This window comes from Hyla sarda, unplaced genomic scaffold (genome assembly GCF_029499605.1).
Source record: "Hyla sarda isolate aHylSar1 unplaced genomic scaffold, aHylSar1.hap1 scaffold_1726, whole genome shotgun sequence".
NCBI classification, from domain to species: Eukaryota; Metazoa; Chordata; class Amphibia; order Anura; family Hylidae; genus Hyla; species Hyla sarda.
Genome location: NW_026608367.1, coordinates 45184 through 73085, shown reverse-complemented (window position 1 = coordinate 73085; position 27902 = coordinate 45184). Strand labels below are relative to the sequence as shown.

The 27902-nt window shown below is 45.9% G+C and overlaps 10 non-coding genes and 1 pseudogene across 10 annotated transcripts; all 11 read right to left on the bottom strand.

Moving 5' to 3' along the window:
* Positions 1–674: 674 nt before the first annotated feature.
* LOC130312765 (U2 spliceosomal RNA) lies at positions 675–866 on the bottom strand. Its single transcript, XR_008860852.1, has one exon. It is a non-coding gene; the product is annotated as a U2 spliceosomal RNA (small nuclear RNA).
* A 2087-nt stretch (positions 867–2953) lies between these two features.
* Positions 2954–3144, bottom strand: LOC130312763 (U2 spliceosomal RNA). The gene has a single exon (XR_008860850.1). It is a non-coding gene; the product is annotated as a U2 spliceosomal RNA (small nuclear RNA).
* Positions 3145–5247: 2103 nt separating this feature from the next.
* LOC130312762 (U2 spliceosomal RNA) lies at positions 5248–5438 on the bottom strand. Its single transcript, XR_008860849.1, has one exon. It is a non-coding gene; the product is annotated as a U2 spliceosomal RNA (small nuclear RNA).
* Positions 5439–7537: 2099 nt separating this feature from the next.
* Positions 7538–7728, bottom strand: LOC130312761 (U2 spliceosomal RNA). The gene has a single exon (XR_008860848.1). It is a non-coding gene; the product is annotated as a U2 spliceosomal RNA (small nuclear RNA).
* A 2093-nt stretch (positions 7729–9821) lies between these two features.
* LOC130312770 (U2 spliceosomal RNA) lies at positions 9822–10005 on the bottom strand. The gene has a single exon (XR_008860857.1). It is a non-coding gene; the product is annotated as a U2 spliceosomal RNA (small nuclear RNA).
* A 693-nt stretch (positions 10006–10698) lies between these two features.
* LOC130312776 (U2 spliceosomal RNA) lies at positions 10699–10886 on the bottom strand. Its single transcript, XR_008860860.1, has one exon. It is a non-coding gene; the product is annotated as a U2 spliceosomal RNA (small nuclear RNA).
* Positions 10887–12970: 2084 nt separating this feature from the next.
* LOC130312760 (U2 spliceosomal RNA) lies at positions 12971–13161 on the bottom strand. Its single transcript, XR_008860847.1, has one exon. It is a non-coding gene; the product is annotated as a U2 spliceosomal RNA (small nuclear RNA).
* A 2087-nt stretch (positions 13162–15248) lies between these two features.
* On the bottom strand, positions 15249–15432 carry LOC130312769 (U2 spliceosomal RNA). The gene has a single exon (XR_008860856.1). It is a non-coding gene; the product is annotated as a U2 spliceosomal RNA (small nuclear RNA).
* Positions 15433–16125: 693 nt separating this feature from the next.
* LOC130312775 (U2 spliceosomal RNA) lies at positions 16126–16313 on the bottom strand. The gene has a single exon (XR_008860859.1). It is a non-coding gene; the product is annotated as a U2 spliceosomal RNA (small nuclear RNA).
* Positions 16314–18396: 2083 nt separating this feature from the next.
* Positions 18397–18604, bottom strand: LOC130312774 (U2 spliceosomal RNA; annotated as a pseudogene).
* Positions 18605–25626: 7022 nt separating this feature from the next.
* LOC130312764 (U2 spliceosomal RNA) lies at positions 25627–25817 on the bottom strand. The gene has a single exon (XR_008860851.1). It is a non-coding gene; the product is annotated as a U2 spliceosomal RNA (small nuclear RNA).
* Positions 25818–27902: the final 2085 nt, after the last annotated feature.

Sequence of the window (27902 nt, the reverse complement as noted above, 5' to 3'; positions counted from 1 at the left end):
CAGGTAGGTGCACAATAGCATAGCCTAACCCTCTGTACTTTGGTCTATATTGATGCGGGACATAGACAGCCAGCTGATGACCAATCCATTAGTGCAATGGATGGCTGGAAGCATTTGTCTTTGCCTTTGCAATACCACAGAAGCAATGCATGGTCAATTTACAGCAATGACACACCTGTGTGAACAGCCAGGAGACCCCCCCCCCCCATGTTATGTTACATAGTTACATAGTTAGTACGGTCGAAAAAAGACATATGTTCATCAAGTTCAACCAGGGAATTTAAGGGGTAGGGGTGTGGCGCGATATTGGGGAAGGGATGAGATTTTATATTTCTTCATAAGCATTAATCTTATTTTGTCAATTAGGAACATTCAGCACCCATCCGCTATCAAGGCAGCTGCCTATCATGTCATGCCCTACCTGCACAGGTGTGCTGGCTACTCAAATGATCAATTAAGGAGGCCATTTAGTCAGCAGCAGCAGAAGTCCTGTGCCTGGACGCTCCAACAGCGGCCAGACACAAGCAGAAGCAGAAGCAGCAGAAGCAGCAGCAGCACCACCTTTGTTTTTTGGCTGCAGCAGCAGCAGCAAGGCCCACAGGGCTGGCTAGCTGGCTAGCCAGCAAGCAGGGTAGCAATGAAAGTAGGAATCTTTCTTTTTAACCCTGTAAGGGGGGTGGTGCACTGTACCCGAAGATACTGCCATATCGGGTCAATGCATAGGGCGACGGAAGCAAGCTTCGAAATCGGCCCCCGTTCTCAAAAATCCATTTAATATATGGTCCCCAGATAGGGGACGTATCAGATATTAAACTGATAAGAACAGATACTACACTTGATCTTAGCCAAAAGGCCGAGAAGACGATAACCGTGAAAGGGGGCGGGCCCAACAAGGTGCCCTTCATGGGCACTATCACTGCTTGCTGTCAGGGAGGCTGCCAGACAATTTTCCATGCACACTCTGGGCTGGGGGGCAGTCAACCACCAGTACACACAGCAGAACCTAAACCCATACCATTATTGCTAAGCAGCAAGACAGGGGCCCATTGCACTCCCACGGGGCCTTTTTAAATGCAATCCATAACCCGGATTTGCCAGGAACCCTTCTTACTCTCCTACTTGCATGTGACACTGGCTTAGGATCTGCATAGGAAACACACACACAAGCACACACCTACCTTTGTTGCCTGCAGATGCCTCCTTGGCTGTCCCCAAACGGTATCAAACCAACACCCACGGGAAGCTGTAAGCATAGAGGACATGCCTGCACCCCATTGGACTTACCTGTGTGGGTTAAACCCGGGTTATTTGACAACCTATGGCCGGTGATGGTTCTGCTCAGGCAGAGCAGTGCTGATGCTCCTCATAAAGCTGTCGCTGCTGTGAAGGTTCTAGGTGACATCACAAATCCCTATGGTTACATACACAACAAAGCTGGGTTGTTGTTGTTTACACTCTGCAAGGCCTGTGGAAGTGAGTGACATCATAGCACTGTAGTTCTGAGGGTTCTAGATGGATGCAACAATCTCCTGTTGCTTCTATGAAGGCCATAATAGACGACATCACCAAACAGCTCCATAGTCACATACACAGCAAAGGAGAGATGTTGTTTACACCTAGTGATGTCAGTGGTATTGAGTGACATCACAGCACAGTGCTAAGGCTCCTGGGCCTGGACACAGCAGCGGCTGCAATATCTCAACGAGAGAATACGTTATATATATGTGTGTGTGTGCGCGTATATATATATATATATATATATATATATATATATATATATATTTCTCCGCCGAAATCACTTTTAAACCCATTCCACCTTTTTTTTCCCTTCTCTTCCTCTTACTTTTTTTTCACGTTTTTTTACGTTTTTCTCCTTTTCGCCTCTTTTCTGGGCGTATTATTCTTCTTTTTCTTCTTTTTTTCGTCTAATGCATACCCCATCAGTGCAGCAATGCTTATTCAATACCGCCAGCAGATGGAGACACTGGGGGATAATTTTCTAAGGATTTATACTGATTTTTCCTGTCTGAATTTGTCGCACAAGAAAGTTGCAGGCCAAATATGTGTGACATTTCTGCGACTTTAGCTTCTAGAGCATTTTTACAACATTATACATAGGTGCTGAATACATAAAAAGCGACTGTTCAGCGACAGACAAGTCGCATCGGCTGAAAGTAGGCCAGAATGTCAGTCCATGTTGGAGCCAGGTTTAGATACAGTCTAAAGTATAGATCTCAAAGTCTGTGCACAGAATTTAGCAAGGGCCTCGCACCTTCTGATGCATCAGGTAGGTGCACAATAGCATAGCCTAACCCTCTGTACTTTGGTCTATATGATGCGGGACATAGACAGCCAGCTGATGACCAATCCATTAGTGCAATGGATGGCTGGAAGCATTTGTCTTTGCCTTTGCAATACCACAGAAGCAATGCAATGGTCAATGTACAGCAATGACACACCTGTGTGAACAGCCAGGAGACCCCCCCCCCCCCCATGTTATGGTTACATAGTTAGTACGGTCGAAAAAAGACATATGTCCATCAAGTTCAACCAGGGAATTAAGGGGTAGGGGGTGTGGCGCGATATTGGGGAAGGGATGAGATTTTATATTTCTTCATAAGCATTAATCTTATTTTGTCAATTAGGAACATTCAGCACCCACCCGCTATCAAGGCAGCTGCCTATCATGTCATGCCCTACCTGCACAGGTGTGCTGGCTACTCAAATGATCCAATTAAGGAGGCCATTTAGTCAGCAGCAGCAGAAGTCCTTGTGCCTGGACGCTCCAACAGCGGCCAGGACACAAGCAGAAGCAGAAGCAGCAGAAGCAGCAGCAGCACCACCTTTTGTTTTTTGGCTGCAGCAGCAGCAAGGCCCACAGGGCTGGCTAGCTGGCTAGCCAGCAAGCAGGTAGCAATGAAAGTAGGAATCTTTCTTTTTAACCCTGTAAGGGGGGTGGTGCACTGTACCCGAAGATACTGCCATATCGGGTCAATGCATAGGGCGACGGAAGCAAGCTTCGAAATCGGCCCCCGTTCTCAAAAATCCATTTAATATATGGTCCCCAGATAGGGGACGTATCAGATATTAAACTGATAAGAACAGATACTACACTTGATCTTAGCCAAAAGGCCGAGAAGCGATAACCGTGAAAGGGGCGGGCCCAACAAGGTGCCCTTCATGGGCACTATCACTGCTTGCTGTCAGGGAGGCTGCCAGACAATTTTCCATGCACACTCTGGGCTGGGGGGCAGTCAACCACCAGTACACACAGCAGAACCTAAACCCATACCATTATTGCTAAGCAGCAAGACAGGGGCCCATTGCACTCCACGGGGCCTTTTTAAATGCAATCCATAACCCGGATTTGCCAGGAACCCTTCTTACTCCTCCTACTTGCATGTGACACTGGGCTTAGGATCTGCATAGGAAACACACACACAAGCACACACCTACCTTTGTTGCCTGCAGATGCCTCCTTGGCTGTCCCCAAACGGTATCAAACCAACACCCACGGGAAGCTGTAAGCATAGAGGACATGCCTGCACCCCATTGGACTTACCTGTGTGGGTTAAACCCGGGTTATTTGACAACCTATGGCGGGTGATGGTTCTGCTCAGGCAGAGCAGTGCTGATGCTCCTCATAAAGCTGTCGCTGCTGTGAAGGTTCTAGGTGACATCACAAATCCCTATGGTTACATACACAACAAAGCTGGGTTGTTGTTGTTTACACTCTGCAAGGCCTGTGGAAGTGAGTGACATCATAGCACTGTAGTTCTGAGGGTTCTAGATGGATGCAACAATCTCCTGTTGCTTCTATGAAGGCCATAATAGACGACATCACCAAACAGCTCCATAGTCACATACACAGCAAAGGAGAGATGTTGTTTACACCTAGTGATGTCAGTGGTATTGAGTGACATCACAGCACAGTGCTAAGGCTCCTGGGCCTGGACACAGCAGCGGCTGCAATATCTCAACGGAGAATACGTTTATATATATGTGTGTGTGTGCGCATATATATATATATATATATATATATATATATATATATATATATAATTTCTCCGCCGAAATCACTTTAAACCCATTTCCACCTTTTTTTCCCTTCTCTTCCTCTTACTTTTTTTCACGTTTTTTTACGTTTTTCTCCTTTTCGCCTCTTCTTCTCGGGCGTATTATTCTTCTTTTTCTTCTTTTTTTTTCGTCTAATGCATACCCCATCAGTGCAGCAATGCTTATTCAATACCGCCAGCAGATGGAGACACTGGGGGATAATTTTCTAAGGATTTATACTGATTTTTCCTGTCTGAATTTGTCGCACAGAAAGTTGCAGGCCAAATATGTGTGACATTTCTGCGACTTTAGCTTCTAGAGCATTTTTACAACATTATACATAGGTGCTGAATACATAAAAAGCGACTGTTCAGCGACAGACAAGTCGCATCGGCTGAAAGTAGGCCAGAATGTCAGTCCATGTTGGAGCAGGTTTAGATACAGTCTAAAGCATAGATCTCAAAGTCTGTGCACAGAATTTAGCAAGGGGCCTCGCACCTTCTGATGCATCAGGTAGGTGCACAATAGCATAGCCTAACCCTCTGTACTTTGGTCTATATTGATGCGGGGACATAGACAGCCAGCTGATGACCAATCATTAGGTGCAATGGATGGCTGGAAGCATTTGTCCTTTGCCTTTGCAAATACCACAGAAGCAATGCATGGTCAATGTAACAGCAATGACACACCTGTGTGAACAGCCAGGAGACCCCCCCCCCCCCCCCATGTTATGTTACATAGTTACATAGTTAGTACGGTCGAAAAAAGACATATGTCCATCAAGTTCAACCAGGGAATTAAGGGGTAGGGTGTGTGGCGCGATATTGGGGAAGGGATGAGATTTTATATTTCTTCATAAGCATTAATCTTATTTTGTCAATTAGGAACATTCAGCACCCACACCCGCTATCAAGGCAGCTGCCTATCATGTCATGCCCTACCTGCACAGGTGTGCTGGCTACTCAAATGATCCAATTAAGGAGGCCATTTAGTCAGCAGCAGCAGAAGTCCTGTGCCTGGACGCTCCAACAGCGGCCAGACACAAGCAGAAGCAGAAGCAGCAGAAGCAGCAGCAGCACCACCTTTTGTTTTTTGGCTGCAGCAGCAGCAAGGCCCACAGGGCTGGCTAGCTGGCTAGCCAGCAAGCAGGTAGCAATGAAAGTAGGAATCTTTCTTTTTAACCCTGTAAGGGGGTGGTGCACTGTACCCGAAGATACTGCCATATCGGGTCAATGCATAGGGCGACGGAAGCAAGCTTCGAAATCGGCCCCCGTTCTCAAAAATCCATTTAATATATGGTCCCCAGATAGGGGACGTATCAGATATTAAACTGATAAGAACAGATACTACACTTGATCTTAGCCAAAAGGCCGAGAAGCGATAACCGTGAAAGGGGCGTGGCCCAACAAGGTGCCCTTCATGGGCACTATCACTGCTTGCTGTCAGGGAGGCTGCCAGACAATTTTCCATGCACACTCTGGGCTGGGGGGCAGTCAACCACCAGTACACACAGCAGAACCTAAACCCATACCATTATTGCTAAGCAGCAAGACAGCAGGGGCCCATTGCACTCCCACGGGGCCTTTTTAAATGCAATCCATAACCCGGATTTGCCAGGAACCCTTCTTACTCCTCCTACTTGCATGTGACACTGGGCTTAGGATCTGCATAGGAAACACACACACAAGCACACACCTACCTTTGTTGCCTGCAGATGCCTCCTTGGCTGTCCCCAAACGGTATCAAACCAACACCCACGGGAAGCTGTAAGCATAGAGGACATGCCTGCACCCCATTGGACTTACCTGTGTGGGTTAAACCCGGGTTATTTGACAACCTATGGCGGTGATGGTTCTGCTCAGGCAGAGCAGTGCTGATGCTCCTCATAAAGCTGTCGCTGCTGTGAAGGTTCTAGGTGACATCACAAATCCCTATGGTTACATACACAACAAAGCTGGGTTGTTGTTGTTTACACTCTGCAAGGCCTGTGGAAGTGAGTGACATCATAGCACTGTAGTTCTGAGGGTTCTAGATGGATGCAACAATCTCCTGTTGCTTCTATGAAGGCCATAATAGACGACATCACCAAACAGCTCCATAGTCACATACACAGCAAAGGAGAGATGTTGTTTACACCTAGTGATGTCAGTGGTATTGAGTGACATCACAGCACAGTGCTAAGGCTCCTGGCCCTGGACACAGCAGCGGCTGCAATATCTCAACGGAGAATACGTTTATATATATTTGTGTGTGTGTGCGCGTATATATATATATATATATATATATATATATATATATATATATATATTTCTCCGCCGAAATCACTTTTAAACCCATTTCCACCTTTTTTTCCCTTCTCTTCCTCTTACTTTTTTTTCACGTTTTTTTACGTTTTTCTCCTTTTCGCCTCTTTTCTGGGCGTATTATTCTTCTTTTTCTTCTTTTTTTTCGTCTAATGCATACCCCATCAGTGCAGCAATGCTTATTCAATACCGCCAGCAGATGGAGACACTGGGGGATAATTTTCTAAGGATTTATACTGATTTTTCCTGTCTGAATTTGTCGCACAGAAAGTTGCAGGCCAAATATGTGTGACATTTCTGCGACTTTAGCTTCTAGAGCATTTTTACAACATTATACATAGGTGCTGAATACATAAAAAGCGACTGTTCAGCGACAGACAAGTCGCATCGGCTGAAAGTAGGCCAGAATGTCAGTCCATGTTGGAGCAGGTTTAGATACAGTCTAAAGTATAGATCTCAAAGTCTGTGCACAGAATTTAGCAAGGGCCTCGCACCTTCTGATGCATCAGGTAGGTGCACAATAGCATAGCCTAACCCTCTGTACTTTGGTCTATATTGATGCGGGACATAGACAGCCAGCTGATGACCAATCCATTAGTGCAATGGATGGCTGGAAGCATTTGTCTTTGCCTTTGCAATACCACAGAAGCAATGCATGGTCAATGTACAGCAATGACACACCTGTGTGAACAGCCAGGAGACCCCCCCCCCCCCCATGTTATGTTACATAGTTACATAGTTAGTACGGTCGAAAAAAGACATATGTCCATCAAGTTCAACCAGGGAATTAAGGGGTAGGGGTGTGGCGCGATATTGGGGCAGGGATGAGATTTTATATTTCTTCATAAGCATTAATCTTATTTTGTCAATTAGGAACATTCAGCACCCACCCGCTATCAAGGCAGCTGCCTATCATGTCATGCCCTACCTGCACAGGTGTGCTGGCTACTCAAATGATCCAATTAAGGAGGCCATTTAGTCAGCAGCAGCAGAAGTCCTGTGCCTGGACGCTCCAACAGCGGCCAGACACAAGCAGAAGCAGAAGCAGCAGAAGCAGCAGCAGCACCACCTTTTGTTTTTTGGCTGCAGCAGCAGCAAGGCCCACAGGGCTGGCTAGCTGGCTAGCCAGCAAGCAGGTAGCAATGAAAGTAGGAATCTTTCTTTTTAACCCTGTAAGGGGGTGGTGCACTGTACCCGAAGATACTGCCATATCGGGTCAATGCATAGGGCGACGGAAGCAAGCTTCGAAATCGGCCCCCGTTCTCAAAAATCCATTTAATATATGGTCCCCAGATAGGGGACGTATCAGATATTAAACTGATAAGAACAGATACTACACTTGATCTTAGCCAAAAGGCCGAGAAGCGATAACCGTGAAAGGGGCGGGCCCAACAAGGTGCCCTTCATGGGCACTATCACTGCTTGCTGTCAGGGAGGCTGCCAGACAATTTTCCATGCACACTCTGGGCTGGGGGGCAGTCAACCACCAGTACACACAGCAGAACCTAAACCCATACCATTATTGCTAAGCAGCAAGACAGGGGCCCATTGCACTCCCACGGGGCCTTTTTAAATGCAATCCATAACCCGGATTTGCCAGGAACCCTTCTTACTCCTCCTACTTGCATGTGACACTGGGCTTAGGATCTGCATAGGAAACACACACACAAGCACACACCTACCTTTGTTGCCTGCAGATGCCTCCTTGGCTGTCCCCAAACGGTATCAAACCAACACCCACGGGAAGCTGTAAGCATAGAGGACATGCCTGCACCCCATTGGACTTACCTGTGTGGGTTAAACCCGGGTTATTTGACAACCTATGGCGGTGATGGTTCTGCTCAGGCAGAGCAGTGCTGATGCTCCTCATAAAGCTGTCGCTGCTGTGAAGGTTCTAGGTGACATCACAAATCCCTATGGTTACATACACAACAAAGCTGGGTTGTTGTTGTTTACAGTCTGCAAGGCCTGTGGAAGTGAGTGACATCATAGCACTGTAGTTCTGAGGGTTCTAGATGGATGCAACAATCTCCTGTTGCTTCTATGAAGGCCATAATAGACGACATCACCAAACAGCTCCATAGTCACATACACAGCAAAGGAGAGATGTTGTTTACACCTAGTGATGTCAGTGGTATTGAGTGACATCACAGCACAGTGCAAAGGCTCCTGGGCCTGGACACAGCAGCGGCTGCAATATCTCAACGGAGAATACGTTTATATATATGTGTGTGTGTGCGCGTATATATATATATATATATATATATATATATATATATATATATATTTCTCCGCCGAAATCACTTTTAAACCCATTTCCACCTTTTTTTCCCTTCTCTTCCTCTTACTTTTTTTTCACGTTTTTTTACGTTTTTCTCCTTTTCGCCTCTTTTCTGGGCGTATTATTCTTCTTTTTCTTCTTTTTTTTCGTCTAATGCATACCCCATCAGTGCAGCAATGCTTATTCAATACCGCCAGCAGATGGAGACACTGGGGGATAATTTTCTAAGGATTTATACTGATTTTTCCTGTCTGAATTTGTCGCACAGAAAGTTGCAGGCCAAATATGTGTGACATTTCTGCGACTTTAGCTTCTAGAGCATTTTTACAACATTATACATAGGTGCTGAATACATAAAAAGCGACTGTTCAGCGACAGACAAGTCGCATCGGCTGAAAGTAGGCCAGAATGTCAGTCCATGTTGGAGCAGGTTTAGATACAGTCTAAAGTATAGATCTCAAAGTCTGTGCACAGAATTTAGCAAGGGCCTCGCACCTTCTGATGCATCAGGTAGGTGCACAATAGCATAGCCTAACCCTCTGTACTTTGGTCTATATTGATGCGGGACATAGTCAGCCAGCTGATGACCAATCCATTAGTGCAATGGATGGCTGGAAGCATTTGTCTTTGCCTTTGCAATACCACAGAAGCAATGCATGGTCAATGTACAGCAATGACACACCTGTGTGAACAGCCAGGAGACCCCCCCCCCCCCCCCCATGTTATGTTACATAGTTACATAGTTAGTACGGTCGAAAAAAGACATATGTCCATCAAGTTCAACCAGGGAATTAAGGGTAGGGGTGTGGCGCGATATTGGGGAAGGGATGAGATTTTATATTTCTTCATAAGCATTAATCTTATTTTGTCAATTAGGAACATTCAGCACCCACCCGCTATCAAGGCAGCTGCCTATCATGTCATGCCCTACCTGCACAGGTGTGCTGGCTACTCAAATGATCCAATTAAGGAGGCCATTTAGTCAGCAGCAGCAGAAGTCCTGTGCCTGGACGCTCCAACAGCGGCCAGACACAAGCAGAAGCAGAAGCAGCAGAAGCAGCAGCAGCACCACCTTTTGTTTTTTGGCTGCAGCAGCAGCAAGGCCCACAGGGCTGGCTAGCTGGCTAGCCAGCAAGCAGGTAGCAATGAAAGTAGGAATCTTTCTTTTTAACCCTGTAAGGGGGTGGTGCACTGTACCCGAAGATACTGCCATATCGGGTCAATGCATAGGGCGACGGAAGCAAGCTTCGAAATCGGCCCCCGTTCTCAAAAATCCATTTAATATATGGTCCCCAGATAGGGGACGTATCAGATATTAAACTGATAAGAACAGATTTTTTTATTTTTTTTTTATCTAAAGCCGAGGAACGTGCTTTCGATTCACCCAAAGTGCAAGAAAAAGTGCAAACGTGTTACACTAAAAAAACGTGCACAAAGGATGCGGTCTATCGCAAGCCCTTCTCCGATAGGAGAGAGGCCCCCCAACAAACCTTACCCTTCGCCTCCGGACCAAAAGGTACCTGCGAGGTTCCAGGTTCGATGTCCCTTTTCGCCGAAGCTACTAGGGGACCACAAATGCTCCCGGCATCCCCCTTGGCGTTAGCCAAGGTATCTGCCCGCAGAGCCAATTACGGTAGGTACCCTGCCAAAGCAGGAGTACCCGGGGTGTTTGCAGGGAGGTGCGGAACCTAATGGCCACACACACCTCCCCTAGACCGCCAGGAGGGACACCCAGAAGGGCTACCGCATCCTGACAAATCCTGTGAACACACAACACGCAAAAAGTGACACAGTGAGACAAAAAATAAATAAATAAGTGAATGTGTGCAGATATACTGCCCGGACATCCGGCCGGATCTATAAAAATTTCTCTGATCCTAGCCAGAAGGCCGGGAATCAAGAGGTGAGTGCCACAAGGTGAAGAGATTATGGTGCCCGTGCTTCAACTCAGTGAGTCTATCCTCCCAGTGAGTTTCGGCACCTCGGGGTCACCACTCCCCGAGGCACAAAAGTACCTTGGCTCTAGACCCTCTCAGCCTCATGGCGAGACCCGGAGGGAACAGGTCACATCGGGGCAGCCGTTGAGCTGATTCCTCAGAACCAGCCCCAGAAAGCCCTGGTACACCTGCATCCTCCATGCAGCACCCATCCCCACCAGCCCCATATCGGCGTTACGGTCCACCGGCATGAAAAACTGATAAGAACAGATACTACACTTGATCTTAGCCAAAAGGCCGAGAAGCGATAACCGTGAAAGGGGCGGGCCCAACAAGGTGCCCTTCATGGGCACTATCACTGCTTGCTGTCAGGGAGGCTGCCAGACAATTTTCCATGCACACTCTGGGCTGGGGGGCAGTCAACCACCAGTACACACAGCAGAACCTAAACCCATACCATTATTGCTAAGCAGCAAGACAGGGGCCCATTGCACTCCCACGGGGCCTTTTTAAATGCAATCCATAACCCGGATTTGCCAGGAACCCTTCTTACTCCTCCTACTTGCATGTGACACTGGGCTTAGGATCTGCATAGGAAACACACACACAAGCACACACCTACCTTTGTTGCCTGCAGATGCCTCCTTGGCTGTCCCCAAACGGTATCAAACCAACACCCACGGGAAGCTGTAAGCATAGAGGACATGCCTGCACCCCATTGGACTTACCTGTGTGGGTTAAACCCGGGTTATTTGACAACCTATGGCGGTGATGGTTCTGCTCAGGCAGAGCAGTGCTGATGCTCCTCATAAAGCTGTCGCTGCTGTGAAGGTTCTAGGTGACATCACAAATCCCTATGGTTACATACACAACAAAGCTGGGTTGTTGTTGTTTACACTCTGCAAGGCCTGTGGAAGTGAGTGACATCATAGCACTGTAGTTCTGAGGGTTCTAGATGGATGCAACAATCTCCTGTTGCTCCTATGAAGGCCATAATAGACGACATCACCAAACAGCTCCATAGTCACATACACAGCAAAGGAGAGATGTTGTTTACACCTAGTGATGTCAGTGGTATTGAGTGACATCACAGCACAGTGCTAAGGCTCCTGGGCCTGGACACAGCAGCGGCTGCAATATCTCAACGGAGAATACGTTTATATATATGTGTGTGTGTGCGCGTATATATATATATATATATATATATATATATATATATATATATTTCTCCGCCGAAATCACTTTTAAACCCATTTCCACCTTTTTTTCCCTTCTCTTCCTCTTACTTTTTTTTCACGTTTTTTTACGTTTTTCTCCTTTTCGCCTCTTTTCTGGGCGTATTATTCTTCTTTTTCTTCTTTTTTTTCGTCTAATGCATACCCCATCAGTGCAGCAATGCTTATTCAATACCGCCAGCAGATGGAGACACTGGGGGATAATTTTCTAAGGATTTATACTGATTTTTCCTGTCTGAATTTGTCGCACAGAAAGTTGCAGGCCAAATATGTGTGACATTTCTGCGACTTTAGCTTCTAGAGCATTTTTACAACATTATACATAGGTGCTGAATACATAAAAAGCGACTGTTCAGCGACAGACAAGTCGCATCGGCTGAAAGTAGGCCAGAATGTCAGTCCATGTTGGAGCAGGTTTAGATACAGTCTAAAGTATAGATCTCAAAGTCTGTGCACAGAATTTAGCAAGGGCCTCGCACCTTCTGATGCATCAGGTAGGTGCACAATAGCATAGCCTAACCCTCTGTACTTTGGTCTATATTGATGCGGGACATAGACAGCCAGCTGATGACCAATCCATTAGTGCAATGGATGGCTGGAAGCATTTGTCTTTGCCTTTGCAATACCACAGAAGCAATGCATGGTCAATGTACAGCAATGACACACCTGTGTGAACAGCCAGGAGACCCCCCCCCCCCCCCCCCATGTTATGTTACATAGTTACATAGTTAGTACGGTCGAAAAAAGACATATGTCCATCAAGTTCAACCAGGGAATTAAGGGGTAGGGGTGTGGCGCGATATTGGGGAAGGGATGAGATTTTATATTTCTTCATAAGCATTAATCTTATTTTGTCAATTAGGAACATTCAGCACCCACCCGCTATCAAGGCAGCTGCCTATCATGTCATGCCCTACCTGCACAGGTGTGCTGGCTACTCAAATGATCCAATTAAGGAGGCCATTTAGTCAGCAGCAGCAGAAGTCCTGTGCCTGGACGCTCCAACAGCGGCCAGACACAAGCAGAAGCAGAAGCAGCAGAAGCACCACCTTTTGTTTTTTGGCTGCAGCAGCAGCAAGGCCCACAGGGCTGGCTAGCTGGCTAGCCAGCAAGCAGGTAGCAATGAAAGTAGGAATCTTTCTTTTTAACCCTGTAAGGGGGTGGTGCACTGTACCCGAAGATACTGCCATATCGGGTCAATGCATAGGGCGACGGAAGCAAGCTTCGAAATCGGCCCCCGTTCTCAAAAATCCATTTAATATATGGTCCCCAGATAGGGGACGTATCAGATATTAAACTGATAAGAACAGATACTACACTTGATCTTAGCCAAAAGGCCGAGAAGCGATAACCGTGAAAGGGGCGGGCCCAACAAGGTGCCCTTCATGGGCACTATCACTGCTTGCTGTCAGGGAGGCTGCCAGACAATTTTCCATGCACACTCTGGGCTGGGGGGCAGTCAACCACCAGTACACACAGCAGAACCTAAACCCATACCATTATTGCTAAGCAGCAAGACAGGGGCCCATTGCACTCCCACGGGGCCTTTTTAAATGCAATCCATAACCCGGATTTGCCAGGAACCCTTCTTACTCCTCCTACTTGCATGTGACACTGGGCTTAGGATCTGCATAGGAAACACACACACAAGCACACACCTACCTTTGTTGCCTGCAGATGCCTCCTTGGCTGTCCCCAAACGGTATCAAACCAACACCCACGGGAAGCTGTAAGCATAGAGGACATGCCTGCACCCCATTGGACTTACCTGTGTGGGTTAAACCCGGGTTATTTGACAACCTATGGCGGTGATGGTTCTGCTCAGGCAGAGCAGTGCTGATGCTCCTCATAAAGCTGTCGCTGCTGTGAAGGTTCTAGGTGACATCACAAATCCCTATGGTTACATACACAACAAAGCTGGGTTGTTGTTGTTTACACTCTGCAAGGCCTGTGGAAGTGAGTGACATCATAGCACTGTAGTTCTGAGGGTTCTAGATGGATGCAACAATCTCCTGTTGCTTCTATGAAGGCCATAATAGACGACATCACCAAACAGCTCCATAGTCACATACACAGCAAAGGAGAGATGTTGTTTACACCTAGTGATGTCAGTGGTATTGAGTGACATCACAGCACAGCGCTAAGGCTCCTGGGCCTGGACACAGCAGCGGCTGCAATATCTCAACGGAGAATACGATTATATATATGTGTGTGTGTGCGCGTATATATATATATATATATATATATATATATATATATATATATATATATATTTCTCCGCCGAAATCACTTTTAAACCCATTTCCACCTTTTTTTCCCTTCTCTTCCTCTTACTTTTTTTTCACGTTTTTTTACGTTTTTCTCCTTTTCGCCTCTTTTCTGGGCGTATTATTCTTCTTTTTCTTCTTTTTTTCGTCTAATGCATACCCCATCAGTGCAGCAATGCTTATTCAATACCGCCAGCAGATGGAGACACTGGGGGATAATTTTCTAAGGATTTATACTGATTTTTCCTGTCTGAATTTGTCGCACAGAAAGTTGCAGGCCAAATATGTGTGACATTTCTGCGACTTTAGCTTCTAGAGCATTTTTACAACATTATACATAGGTGCTGAATACATAAAAAGCGACTGTTCAGCGACAGACAAGTCGCATCGGCTGAAAGTAGGCCAGAATGTCAGTCCATGTTGGAGCAGGTTTAGATACAGTCTAAAGTATAGATCTCAAAGTCTGTGCACAGAATTTAGCAAGGGCCTCGCACCTTCTGATGCATCAGGTAGGTGCACAATAGCATAGCCTAACCCTCTGTACTTTGGTCTATATTGATGCGGGACATAGACAGCCAGCTGATGACCAATCCATTAGTGCAATGGATGGCTGGAAGCATTTGTCTTTGCCTTTGCAATACCACAGAAGCAATGCATGGTCAATGTACAGCAATGACACACCTGTGTGAACAGCCAGGAGACCCCCCCCCCCCCCATGTTATGTTACATAGTTACATAGTTAGTACGGTCGAAAAAAGACATATGTCCATCAAGTTCAACCAGGGAATTAAGGGGTAGGGGTGTGGCGCGATATTGGGGAAGGGATGAGATTTTATATTTCTTCATAAGCATTAATCTTATTTTGTCAATTAGGAACATTCAGCACCCACCCGCTATCAAGGCAGCTGCCTATCATGTCATGCCCTACCTGCACAGGTGTGCTGGCTACTCAAATGATCCAATTAAGGAGGCCATTTAGTCAGCAGCAGCAGAAGTCCTGTGCCTGGACGCTCCAACAGCGGCCAGACACAAGCAGAAGCAGAAGCAGCAGCAGCACCACCTTTTGTTTTTTGGCTGCAGCAGCAGCAAGGCCCACAGGGCTGGCTAGCTGGCTAGCCAGCAAGCAGGTAGCAATGAAAGTAGGAATCTTTCTTTTTAACCCTGTAAGGGGGTGGTGCACTGTACCCGAAGATACTGCCATATCGGGTCAATGCATAGGGCGACGGAAGCAAGCTTCGAAATCGGCCCCCGTTCTCAAAAATCCATTTAATATATGGTCCCCAGATAGGGGACGTATCAGATATTAAACTGATAAGAACAGATTTTTTTATTTTTTTTTTATCTAAAGCCGAGGAACGTGCTTTCGATTCACCCAAAGTGCAAGAAAAAGTGCAAACGTGTTACACTAAAAAAACGTGCACAAAGGATGCGGTCTATCGCAAGCCCTTCTCCGATAGGAGAGAGGCCCCCCAACAAACCTTACCCTTCGCCTCCGGACCAAAAGGTACCTGCGAGGTTCCAGGTTCGATGTCCCTTTTCGCCGAAGCTACTAGGGGACCACAAATGCTCCCGGCATCCCCCTTGGCGTTAGCCAAGGTATCTGCCCGCAGAGCCAATTACGGTAGGTACCCTGCCAAAGCAGGAGTACCCGGGGTGTTTGCAGGGAGGTGCGGAACCTAATGGCCACACACACCTCCCCTAGACCGCCAGGAGGGACACCCAGAAGGGCTACCGCATCCTGACAAATCCTGTGAACACACAACACGCAAAAAGTGACACAGTGAGACAAAAAATAAATAAATAAGTGAATGTGTGCAGATATACTGCCCGGACATCCGGCCGGATCTATAAAAATTTCTCTGATCCTAGCCAGAAGGCCGGGAATCAAGAGGTGAGTGCCACAAGGTGAAGAGATTATGGTGCCCGTGCTTCAACTCAGTGAGTCTATCCTCCCAGTGAGTTTCGGCACCTCGGGGTCACCACTCCCCGAGGCACAAAAGTACCTTGGCTCTAGACCCTCTCAGCCTCATGGCGAGACCCGGAGGGAACAGGTCACATCGGGGCAACCGTTGAGCTGATTCCTCAGAACCAGCCCCAGAAAGCCCTGGTACACCTGCATCCTCCATGCAGCACCCATCCCCACCAGCCCCATATCGGCGTTACGGTCCACCGGCATGAAAAACTGATAAGAACAGATACTACACTTGATCTTAGCCAAAAGGCCGAGAAGCGATAACCGTGAAAGGGGCGGGCCCAACAAGGTGCCCTTCATGGGCACTATCACTGCTTGCTGTCAGGGAGGCTGCCAGACAATTTTCCATGCACACTCTGGGCTGGGGGGCAGTCAACCACCAGTACACACAGCAGAACCTAAACCCATACCATTATTGCTAAGCAGCAAGACAGGGGCCCATTGCACTCCCACGGGGCCTTTTTAAATGCAATCCATAACCCGGATTTGCCAGGAACCCTTCTTACTCCTCCTACTTGCATGTGACACTGGGCTTAGGATCTGCATAGGAAACACACACACAAGCACACACCTACCTTTGTTGCCTGCAGATGCCTCCTTGGCTGTCCCCAAACGGTATCAAACCAACACCCACGGGAAGCTGTAAGCATAGAGGACATGCCTGCACCCCATTGGACTTACCTGTGTGGGTTAAACCCGGGTTATTTGACAACCTATGGCGGTGATGGTTCTGCTCAGGCAGAGCAGTGCTGATGCTCCTCATAAAGCTGTCGCTGCTGTGAAGGTTCTAGGTGACATCACAAATCCCTATGGTTACATACACAACAAAGCTGGGTTGTTGTTGTTTACACTCTGCAAGGCCTGTGGAAGTGAGTGACATCATAGCACTGTAGTTCTGAGGGTTCTAGATGGATGCAACAATCTCCTGTTGCTCCTATGAAGGCCATAATAGACGACATCACCAAACAGCTCCATAGTCACATACACAGCAAAGGAGAGATGTTGTTTACACCTAGTGATGTCAGTGGTATTGAGTGACATCACAGCACAGTGCTAAGGCTCCTGGGCCTGGACACAGCAGCGGCTGCAATATCTCAACGGAGAATACGTTTATATATATGTGTGTGTGTGCGCGTATATATATATATATATATATATATATATATATATTTCTCCGCCGAAATCACTTTTAAACCCATTTCCACCTTTTTTTCCCTTCTCTTCCTCTTACTTTTTTTTCACGTTTTTTTACGTTTTTCTCCTTTTCGCCTCTTTTCTGGGCGTATTATTCTTCTTTTTCTTCTTTTTTTTCGTCTAATGCATACCCCATCAGTGCAGCAATGCTTATTCAATACCGCCAGCAGATGGAGACACTGGGGGATAATTTTCTAAGGATTTATACTGATTTTTCCTGTCTGAATTTGTCGCACAGAAAGTTGCAGGCCAAATATGTGTGACATTTCTGCGACTTTAGCTTCTATAGCATTTTTACAACATTATACATAGGTGCTGAATACATAAAAAGCGACTGTTCAGCGACAGACAAGTCGCATCGGCTGAAAGTAGGCCAGAATGTCAGTCCATGTTGGAGCAGGTTTAGATACAGTCTAAAGTATAGATCTCAAAGTCTGTGCACAGAATTTAGCAAGGGCCTCGCACCTTCTGATGCATCAGGTAGGTGCACAATAGCATAGCCTAACCCTCTGTACTTTGGTCTATATTGATGCGGGACATAGACAGCCAGCTGATGACCAATCCATTAGTGCAATGGATGGCTGGAAGCATTTGTCTTTGCCTTTGCAATACCACAGAAGCAATGCATGGTCAATGTACAGCAATGACACACCTGTGTGAACAGCCAGGAGACCCCCCCCCCCCCCCCATGTTATGTTACATAGTTACATAGTTAGTACGGTCGAAAAAAGACATATGTCCATCAAGTTCAACCAGGGAATTAAGGGGTAGGGGTGTGGCGCGATATTGGGGAAGGGATGAGATTTTATATTTCTTCATAAGCATTAATCTTATTTTGTCAATTAGGAACATTCAGCACCCACCCGCTATCAAGGCAGCTGCCTATCATGTCATGCCCTACCTGCACAGGTGTGCTGGCTACTCAAATGATCCAATTAAGGAGGCCATTTAGTCAGCAGCAGCAGAAGTCCTGTGCCTGGACGCTCCAACAGCGGCCAGACACAAGCAGAAGCAGAAGCAGCAGAAGCAGCAGCAGCACCACCTTTTGTTTTTTGGCTGCAGCAGCAGCAAGGCCCACAGGGCTGGCTAGCTGGCTAGCCAGCAAGCAGGTAGCAATGAAAGTAGGAATCTTTCTTTTTAACCCTGTAAGGGGGTGGTGCACTGTACCCGAAGATACTGCCATATCGGGTCAATGCATAGGGCGACGGAAGCAAGCTTCGAAATCGGCCCCCGTTCTCAAAAATCCATTTAATATATGGTCCCCAGATAGGGGACGTATCAGATATTAAACTGATAAGAACAGATTTTTTTTTTTTTTTTTTTTTTTTTTAAAACCTTCAGGTTTGAATTAAAACTTAATCGTTCAGGTTTACTTCACGTTTGCCTCTCAGATTTACTGAACTTAGTCACAATTCATCAAACTCATCATTAGGTTACTTTATCAACATATAACAAAATACACCCAAAAACAAAGTACATAGCATAACAACACACCACCCTCAAACCCTCACCACGTGTCTCCATTTTAAAAACTTCCAAGTCCCCTCCGCATCATCCTCTCCAAATCTCTTCTTATCCCACAAATATACAGTATGCAATCTATCTAATATCATTCTCATACACTCTTCAACCGACACATCCTTCTTCTTAAATATATACAAATTCCTAACATCCCACAATACCTCCTTAATTATCGCTAACAACACATATAACATTCTCTCCTTCCTCCCACCTACCACCGCCAGACCAAACATAATCACTTCAAAAGACCACTTTCTTACCCCCATCAATTCTTTGGCCAACGGACCAATTCCCTTCCACACTTCTTGCGCTCTATCACAATTCCAAAACAAATGCATAATACTCTCATTCCCTCCACAACCCTCTCTCGGACATCTCTCACTCCTTCCAATCCCCCGACTCTTCTGTACCTCTCTTACTGGCAATGCACCATGCAAACTCTGCCATACAATCTCTCTCTGTCTATTAGTCATACCATCTGTCTGCAAACTCTTCCACACTTTACTCACATTCTGTCCTCTCACCATATTAATATTACACTGAACTTCCTTCTCCCTAATACACTTCACCATACTCTTCTTCTCCTTTAACACATCCTGTCTCACACCTATCAAACCAAACTTTCTCATGAACACCTCAACAAACCCATACCAACCAGGACTCACCAAAGCATACGGCTTTCTCAGATCTCTCTCCATCCACCCTAATCTGCATAACACACCCCCTCCTAGAAACCTCATCATACATGCAAATTTCCACTGCTCTCCCATACTTCTCCTCACAGCAAACAATAGATTAATCCCCAGATACACTTCAACATTAGGAAAATTCATTCCTCCATTCCTACACTCTTTCATCACATTCTCTCTTCTCACCTTCTCCACTTTCGACCCCCAGAAAAATACAAACAAAATCCTATTCAACTTTCTCAGTGTCATATAACCTGGTGGAAACACCAAAGCCACATACAACAGGATCGGCAATATCACACTCTTGATCACCACAATCTTACCAATCATTGACAACTCTCTCATACTCCAAAAATCCAACTTCCTTTTTATTCTAACACCAACCTCTTCCCAACTTTCTCTTCCATCCAGCCTCTCATCAAATTTAACTCCCAACACCTTAATCGCTCCGTCTACACATTTCACCCCTACATCCTCTACTTCATACATCCTTCCAAAAACCTTATACTCACTCTTATCCCAATTAACTCTAAAACCAGAAGCACCACAAAAATACCCAGCCAACAACTTTGCTCTCTGCAAAGCTCCAACATACTCACAGATCACACAAACATCATCCATATATGCCAACACTTTCAAGTCTCTCCCACCACTCCCAGGAATCCTCACACCTCTCATACACTTATCCCTTCTCAACAACTCCAACAAAGGCTCTATCGCACATATAAAGACCAAGGGTGACAGGGGACACCCCTGTCTCACTCCAGAACACACATTCACTTTCTTACTAACCCAGCCATTAATTAATACTTTACTATACACTCCATCATACAATACTCTAATCATTTTAACAAAACCTTCCGGAAAACCCATTCTATCCAACACTTTAAATAAAAACTCATGTGACAACCTATCAAAAGCTTTCTCAAAATCCAAAGACAACACTCCAACACACTGATCTCTACCCAAGCAATCCCATAATACATCACGCAACAAACCCAAATTCTCACTTATCCTTCTTTTTGGCACACCACATACTTGTTCTTCTCCAATCACCTGATCAATCACATCCCTCATTCTATTCGCCAACACCTTTGCAAGAATTTTATAATCAACATTCAATAACGTAATCGGTCTCCAATTCCTCACATCCTTTCTATCCCCTTTTTTAAAGATCAATACCACCACTCCACTCTTCATACTTTCCTCCAATCTACCATTCTTGCACACAAAATCATAAATCTCCACCAAATCCACTTTAACCGTCTCCCACATTCTAGCATAAAATTCCACCGGCAACCCATCCTCACCTGGTGTCTTATTTCTAGCCATACTTTTAATCACCAACTCCAATTCTTTCACTCCCACACCTTTCACCAGGCTATCTGCCTCCCTGTCATGCACTCTGCTCTCAATCTTCCCAATCACCTCAGACTGCAGACCCATATCACACTCCTTCTCAGCATATAAATCCTTATAAAAATCCTCAACCACACTCAACACTCTTTTACCTTTAACCATCACACCATCCTTATCATACACCTCTATCAACTCCTCTCTTTTACCAGACACCCTTTTAAAGAAAAACCTTGAGCATCTCTCACCCTTCTCCAACTTATTCAACTTAGCCTGATACACAATCTCTCTTCCTCTCTCCAACATCCACTTCTCTACTTCCTTCTTAATCTCTTCAATCTCACTCTCCACACAACCACCACTCTTCCTCCATTTTTTCAAAAAGATCAATCTCTTCTGCAGCCACTCATACCTTCTTCTCTTTCCCGCAGCTCTCTTATACCCCTCTCTTTTAAAGAAAACATGCGTTCTCTCCTTCACCCAACTCCACCACTGCAATACATCCACAAAATCAGCTTTCCTCCTCTTCCAAACCTCATACTTCTTCACATACCTCTCATACACCCCTCCCTCCTCCATCAAACTAACATTCAATTTCCATAAACCCCGCCCACTCAAACATTCCACATTAAACCCCAAATCACATCTTACACACTCATGATCTGAATACAATACCTTCATTTGCATATACTCCCTACCCAACACTCCTTTTGACACAAAACACATATCCAATCTTGAAGCACACTTTCCCCTATCTGAAAAATAAGTCGGACACACATCAACATTACACAATTTAGCCACATCTTGCAACCTCAAATCATTCACCACATTCCTCAACATCCTACCAGATACATCGATCTTACTCCCTTCAATCTCACAATTGAAATCCCCCACACATACCATAGGCTCTCTCCCCGGCAAAAACAACTTTAACTTCTCAAACAACTCCACCCTCTCATTCTTCTTAACAGACGCATACACATTAAATATTCGAACCTTAACTCCACCCACCTCCACCTTAACCATCAAACACCTTCCCTCTTCAATCACTGAATGGCTCTCTACCTTGAACCTCTTATCCTTAAATAACACACCAACCCCATCATTCCTATTTACAGAAGACATAGACCACACAGAATCCCCATATCCCCACTCCCCCTTCCCTACCTCTTCCACCAACCCACACTCTTGTACACAAATAACATCAGCCCCCATACCTGCCAACTCCTGCAAAATTGCAGCCCTCCTAACCCTACTCCTAAACACCCTAACATTAGATGAAATTATTTTAAAAGACATACTACTATCCCCATATGAAAAAAACAAACAAAGGAAAAAACACAACAAAACAATCACCTATATACAAAAGAAAACACCAATCAATGCGATGTTCTACGGGTTAAGGTACCAAGCGGTACTTGTCCATCACCTTCCTGATCCACCTCGGATCTAAATAATGGTTCGAAAGGGTTTCTCGAACTAAACGAAGTCTCCTCACTCCTCTCAGCCCATTCTTTCTTTCTCGCTTTTTTTGGATACCTGTGACACAAATCATCCGCCACTTTCTTCCCTCTATGCCTTCCTGAAGACACAGCACTCTCTGAATCGGTAGTAAAATCTTCAATCACAGGCTCATTCTCCATCTCTTCCTCCAACTCCTTCTGCACCACAGCCACAGTCTTGCTCTCCATAAGCTTAAGTCCAGGTTTTCCCGCCAAAACGGGTTTTCCCTCCAAAATTGGATTTCCCTCCAAAATTGGAGACCCCTCCAAAACTGGAGTCCCCTCCAAAACTGGAGTCCCCTCCATCACAGCACTTGTCTCCATTTTATCTCTCTCTTCCAGGTATCTCTTTCCCTCCTCCTGCTTCCTTTCTACCTCTTTCTGTCTTTCGATCTTCTCCTCCTCCCTCCTTTTTCTCTCTTCCGGGCACTCTCTCATCACATGTCCAGCCTCTCCACATACATGGCATTTTTTTGGCTCAGGACACGCATTGGCCTCATGTCCCTCTTTCTGGCAATTCCTGCACACTCTCACAGCCGCACAATTCTCCTTCACATGCCCAAACATATGGCACTTTCTGCAGAACATGGGCTGCCCAGGGTAGGTAAGATAACCTCTCTGCCCCGCAATAGAAAAACTCGCCGGGGGATGCTGCACTCCGTAAATTCCACTGGCATCTTGCTTCAACTTCACCAAAAACTTATACTCCGCATTAAACACTCCCAATATGCTCTTCTGTGCAATCCCTCCTCTGACAGTCTCACAGTACTGCTTCAAAAAATTTTCCACCAACTTCACATCCATAAACGGGTTGTATACACGGACTAAAAGGGGTTTCTCCTCCAACTCAAACAAAGGCTCAAACGACACATTCTTCATAATGGTATTTTCCACATTCTCACGCAGGCTCTGGTAAAAGGACAGGCACCCATTAATAGTGTAGAAACTCACATCATATATACCTTGCCGCTTACTTTCCTGTAAGCAAAAGACGTCCTTCATCGGTATCCCGGCCATGTCCTCCACCAAACGACGCCCCACAAACGTGATCTTATTCTTCTCCACATCAGAAACCTCCACATTCACCCGAATAGTGTTCTTAACGAATCCAGCTGCCATCTTCTCTGTCGGTCTGAGACCACAGTATCGCCTCCTGAAAAAACCCTCTGCAAGCAGAGAAACACGCACCCCTGACCCAGACCAAGTTTACACTTGATCTGAGCCAAAAGGCCGAGAAGCGATAACCGTGAAAGGGGCGGGCCCAACAAGGTGCCCTTCATGGGCACTATCACTGCTTGCTGTCAGGGAGGCTGCCAGACAATTTTCCATGCACACTCTGGGCTGGGGGGCAGTCAACCACCAGTACACACAGCAGAACCTAAACCCATACCATTATTGCTAAGCAGCAAGACAGGGGCCCATTGCACTCCCACGGGGCCTTTTTAAATGCAATCCATAACCCGGATTTGCCAGGAACCCTTCTTACTCCTCCTACTTGCATGTGACACTGGGCTTAGGATCTGCATAGGAAACACACACACAAGCACACACCTACCTTTGTTGCCTGCAGATGCCTCCTTGGCTGTCCCCAAACGGTATCAAACCAACACCCACGGGAAGCTGTAAGCATAGAGGACATGCCTGCACCCCATTGGACTTACCTGTGTGGGTTAAACCCGGGTTATTTGACAACCTATGGCGGTGATGGTTCTGCTCAGGCAGAGCAGTGCTGATGCTCCTCATAAAGCTGTCGCTGCTGTGAAGGTTCTAGGTGACATCACAAATCCCTATGGTTACATACACAACAAAGCTGGGTTGTTGTTGTTTACACTCTGCAAGGCCTGTGGAAGTGAGTGACATCATAGCACTGTAGTTCTGAGGGTTCTAGATGGATGCAACAATCTCCTGTTGCTTCTATGAAGGCCATAATAGACGACATCACCAAACAGCTCCATAGTCACATACACAGCAAAGGAGAGATGTTGTTTACACCTAGTGATGTCAGTGGTATTGAGTGACATCACAGCACAGCGCTAAGGCTCTTGGGCCTGGACACAGCAGCGGCTGCAATATCTCAACGGAGAATACGATTATATATATGTGTGTGTGTGCGCGTATATATATATATATATATATATATATATATATATTTCTCCGCCGAAATCACTTTTAAACCCATTTCCACCTTTTTTTCCCTTCTCTTCCTCTTACTTTTTTTTCACGTTTTTTTACGTTTTTCTCCTTTTCGCCTCTTTTCTGGGCGTATTATTCTTCTTTTTCTTCTTTTTTTCGTCTAATGCATACCCCATCAGTGCAGCAATGCTTATTCAATACCGCCAGCAGATGGAGACACTGGGGGATAATTTTCTAAGGATTTATACTGATTTTTCCTGTCTGAATTTGTCGCACAGAAAGTTGCAGGCCAAATATGTGTGACATTTCTGCGACTTTAGCTTCTAGAGCATTTTTACAACATTATACATAGGTGCTGAATACATAAAAAGCGACTGTTCAGCGACAGACAAGTCGCATCGGCTGAAAGTAGGCCAGAATGTCAGTCCATGTTGGAGCAGGTTTAGATACAGTCTAAAGTATAGATCTCAAAGTCTGTGCACAGAATTTAGCAAGGGCCTCGCACCTTCTGATGCATCAGGTAGGTGCACAATAGCATAGCCTAACCCTCTGTACTTTGGTCTATATTGATGCGGGACATAGACAGCCAGCTGATGACCAATCCATTAGTGCAATGGATGGCTGGAAGCATTTGTCTTTGCCTTTGCAATACCACAGAAGCAATGCATGGTCAATGTACAGCAATGACACACCTGTGTGAACAGCCAGGAGACCCCCCCCCCCCCCATGTTATGTTACATAGTTACATAGTTAGTACGGTCGAAAAAAGACATATGTCCATCAAGTTCAACCAGGGAATTAAGGGGTAGGGGTGTGGCGCGATATTGGGGAAGGGATGAGATTTTATATTTCTTCATAAGCATTAATCTTATTTTGTCAATTAGGAACATTCAGCACCCACCCGCTATCAAGGCAGCTGCCTATCATGTCATGCCCTACCTGCACAGGTGTGCTGGCTACTCAAATGATCCAATTAAGGAGGCCATTTAGTCAGCAGCAGCAGAAGTCCTGTGCCTGGACGCTCCAACAGCGGCCAGACACAAGCAGAAGCAGAAGCAGCAGCAGCACCACCTTTTGTTTTTTGGCTGCAGCAGCAGCAAGGCCCACAGGGCTGGCTAGCTGGCTAGCCAGCAAGCAGGTAGCAATGAAAGTAGGAATCTTTCTTTTTAACCCTGTAAGGGGGTGGTGCACTGTACCCGAAGATACTGCCATATCGGGTCAATGCATAGGGCGACGGAAGCAAGCTTCGAAATCGGCCCCCGTTCTCAAAAATCCATTTAATATATGGTCCCCAGATAGGGGACGTATCAGATATTAAACTGATAAGAACAGATACTACACTTGATCTTAGCCAAAAGGCCGAAAAGCGATAACCGTGAAAGGGGCGGGCCCAACAAGGTGCCCTTCATGGGCACTGTCACTGCTTGCTGTCAGGGAGGCTGCCAGACAATTTTCCATGCACACTCTGGGCTGGGGGGCAGTCAACCACCAGTACACACAGCAGAACCTAAACCCATACCATTATTGCTAAGCAGCAAGACAGGGGCCCATTGCACTCCCACGGGGCCTTTTTAAATGCAATCCATAACCTGGATTTGCCAGGAACCCTTCTTACTCCTCCTACTTGCATGTGACACTGGGCTTAGGATCTGCATAGGAAACACACACACAAGCACACACCTACCTTTGTTGCCTGCAGATGCCTCCTTGGCTGTCCCCAAACGGTATCAAACCAACACCCACGGGAAGCTGTAAGCATAGAGGACATGCCTGCACCCCATTGGACTTACCTGTGTGGGTTAAACCCGGGTTATTTGACAACCTATGGCGGTGATGGTTCTGCTCAGGCAGAGCAGTGCTGATGCTCCTCATAAAGCTGTCGCTGCTGTGAAGGTTCTAGGTGACATCACAAATCCCTATGGTTACATACACAACAAAGCTGGGTTGTTGTTGTTTACACTCTGCAAGGCCTGTGGAAGTGAGTGACATCATAGCACTGTAGTTCTGAGGGTTCTAGATGGATGCAACAATCTCCTGTTGCTTCTATGAAGGCCATAATAGACGACATCACCAAACAGCTCCATAGTCACATACACAGCAAAGGAGAGATGTTGTTTACACCTAGTGATGTCAGTGGTATTGAGTGACATCACAGCACAGTGCTAAGGCTCCTGGGCCTGGACACAGCAGCGGCTGCAATATCTCAACGGAGAATACGTTTATATATATGTGTGTGTGTGCGCGTATATATATATATATATATATATATATATATATATATATTTCTCCGCCGAAATCACTTTTAAACCCATTTCCACCTTTTTTTCCCTTCTCTTCCTCTTACTTTTTTTTCACGTTTTTTTACGTTTTTCTCCTTTTCGCCTCTTTTCTGGGCGTATTATTCTTCTTTTTCTTCTTTTTTTTCGTCTAATGCATACCCCATCAGTGCAGCAATGCTTATTCAATACCGCCAGCAGATGGAGACACTGGGGGATAATTTTCTAAGGATTTATACTGATTTTTCCTGTCTGAATTTGTCGCACAGAAAGTTGCAGGCCAAATATGTGTGACATTTCTGCGACTTTAGCTTCTAGAGCATTTTTACAACATTATACATAGGTGCTGAATACATAAAAAGCGACTGTTCAGCGACAGACAAGTCGCATCGGCTGAAAGTAGGCCAGAATGTCAGTCCATGTTGGAGCAGGTTTAGATACAGTCTAAAGTATAGATCTCAAAGTCTGTGCACAGAATTTAGCAAGGGCCTCGCACCTTCTGATGCATCAGGTAGGTGCACAATAGCATAGCCTAACCCTCTGTACTTTGGTCTATATTGATGCGGGACATAGTCAGCCAGCTGATGACCAATCCATTAGTGCAATGGATGGCTGGAAGCATTTGTCTTTGCCTTTGCAATACCACAGAAGCAATGCATGGTCAATGTACAGCAATGACACACCTGTGTGAACAGCCAGGAGACCCCCCCCCCCCCCATGTTATGTTACATAGTTACATAGTTAGTACGGTCGAAAAAAGACATATGTCCATCAAGTTCAACCAGGGAATTAAGGGGTAGGGGTGTGGCGCGATATTGGGGAAGGGATGAGATTTTATATTTCTTCATAAGCATTAATCTTATTTTGTCAATTAGGAACATTCAGCACCCACCCGCTATCAAGGCAGCTGCCTATCATGTCATGCCCTACCTGCACAGGTGTGCTGGCTACTCAAATGATCCAATTAAGGAGGCCATTTAGTCAGCAGCAGCAGAAGTCCTGTGCCTGGACGCTCCAACAGCGGCCAGACACAAGCAGAAGCAGAAGCAGCAGAAGCAGCAGCAGCACCACCTTTTGTTTTTTGGCTGCAGCAGCAGCAAGGCCCACAGGGCTGGCTAGCTGGCTAGCCAGCAAGCAGGTAGCAATGAAAGTAGGAATCTTTCTTTTTAACCCTGTAAGG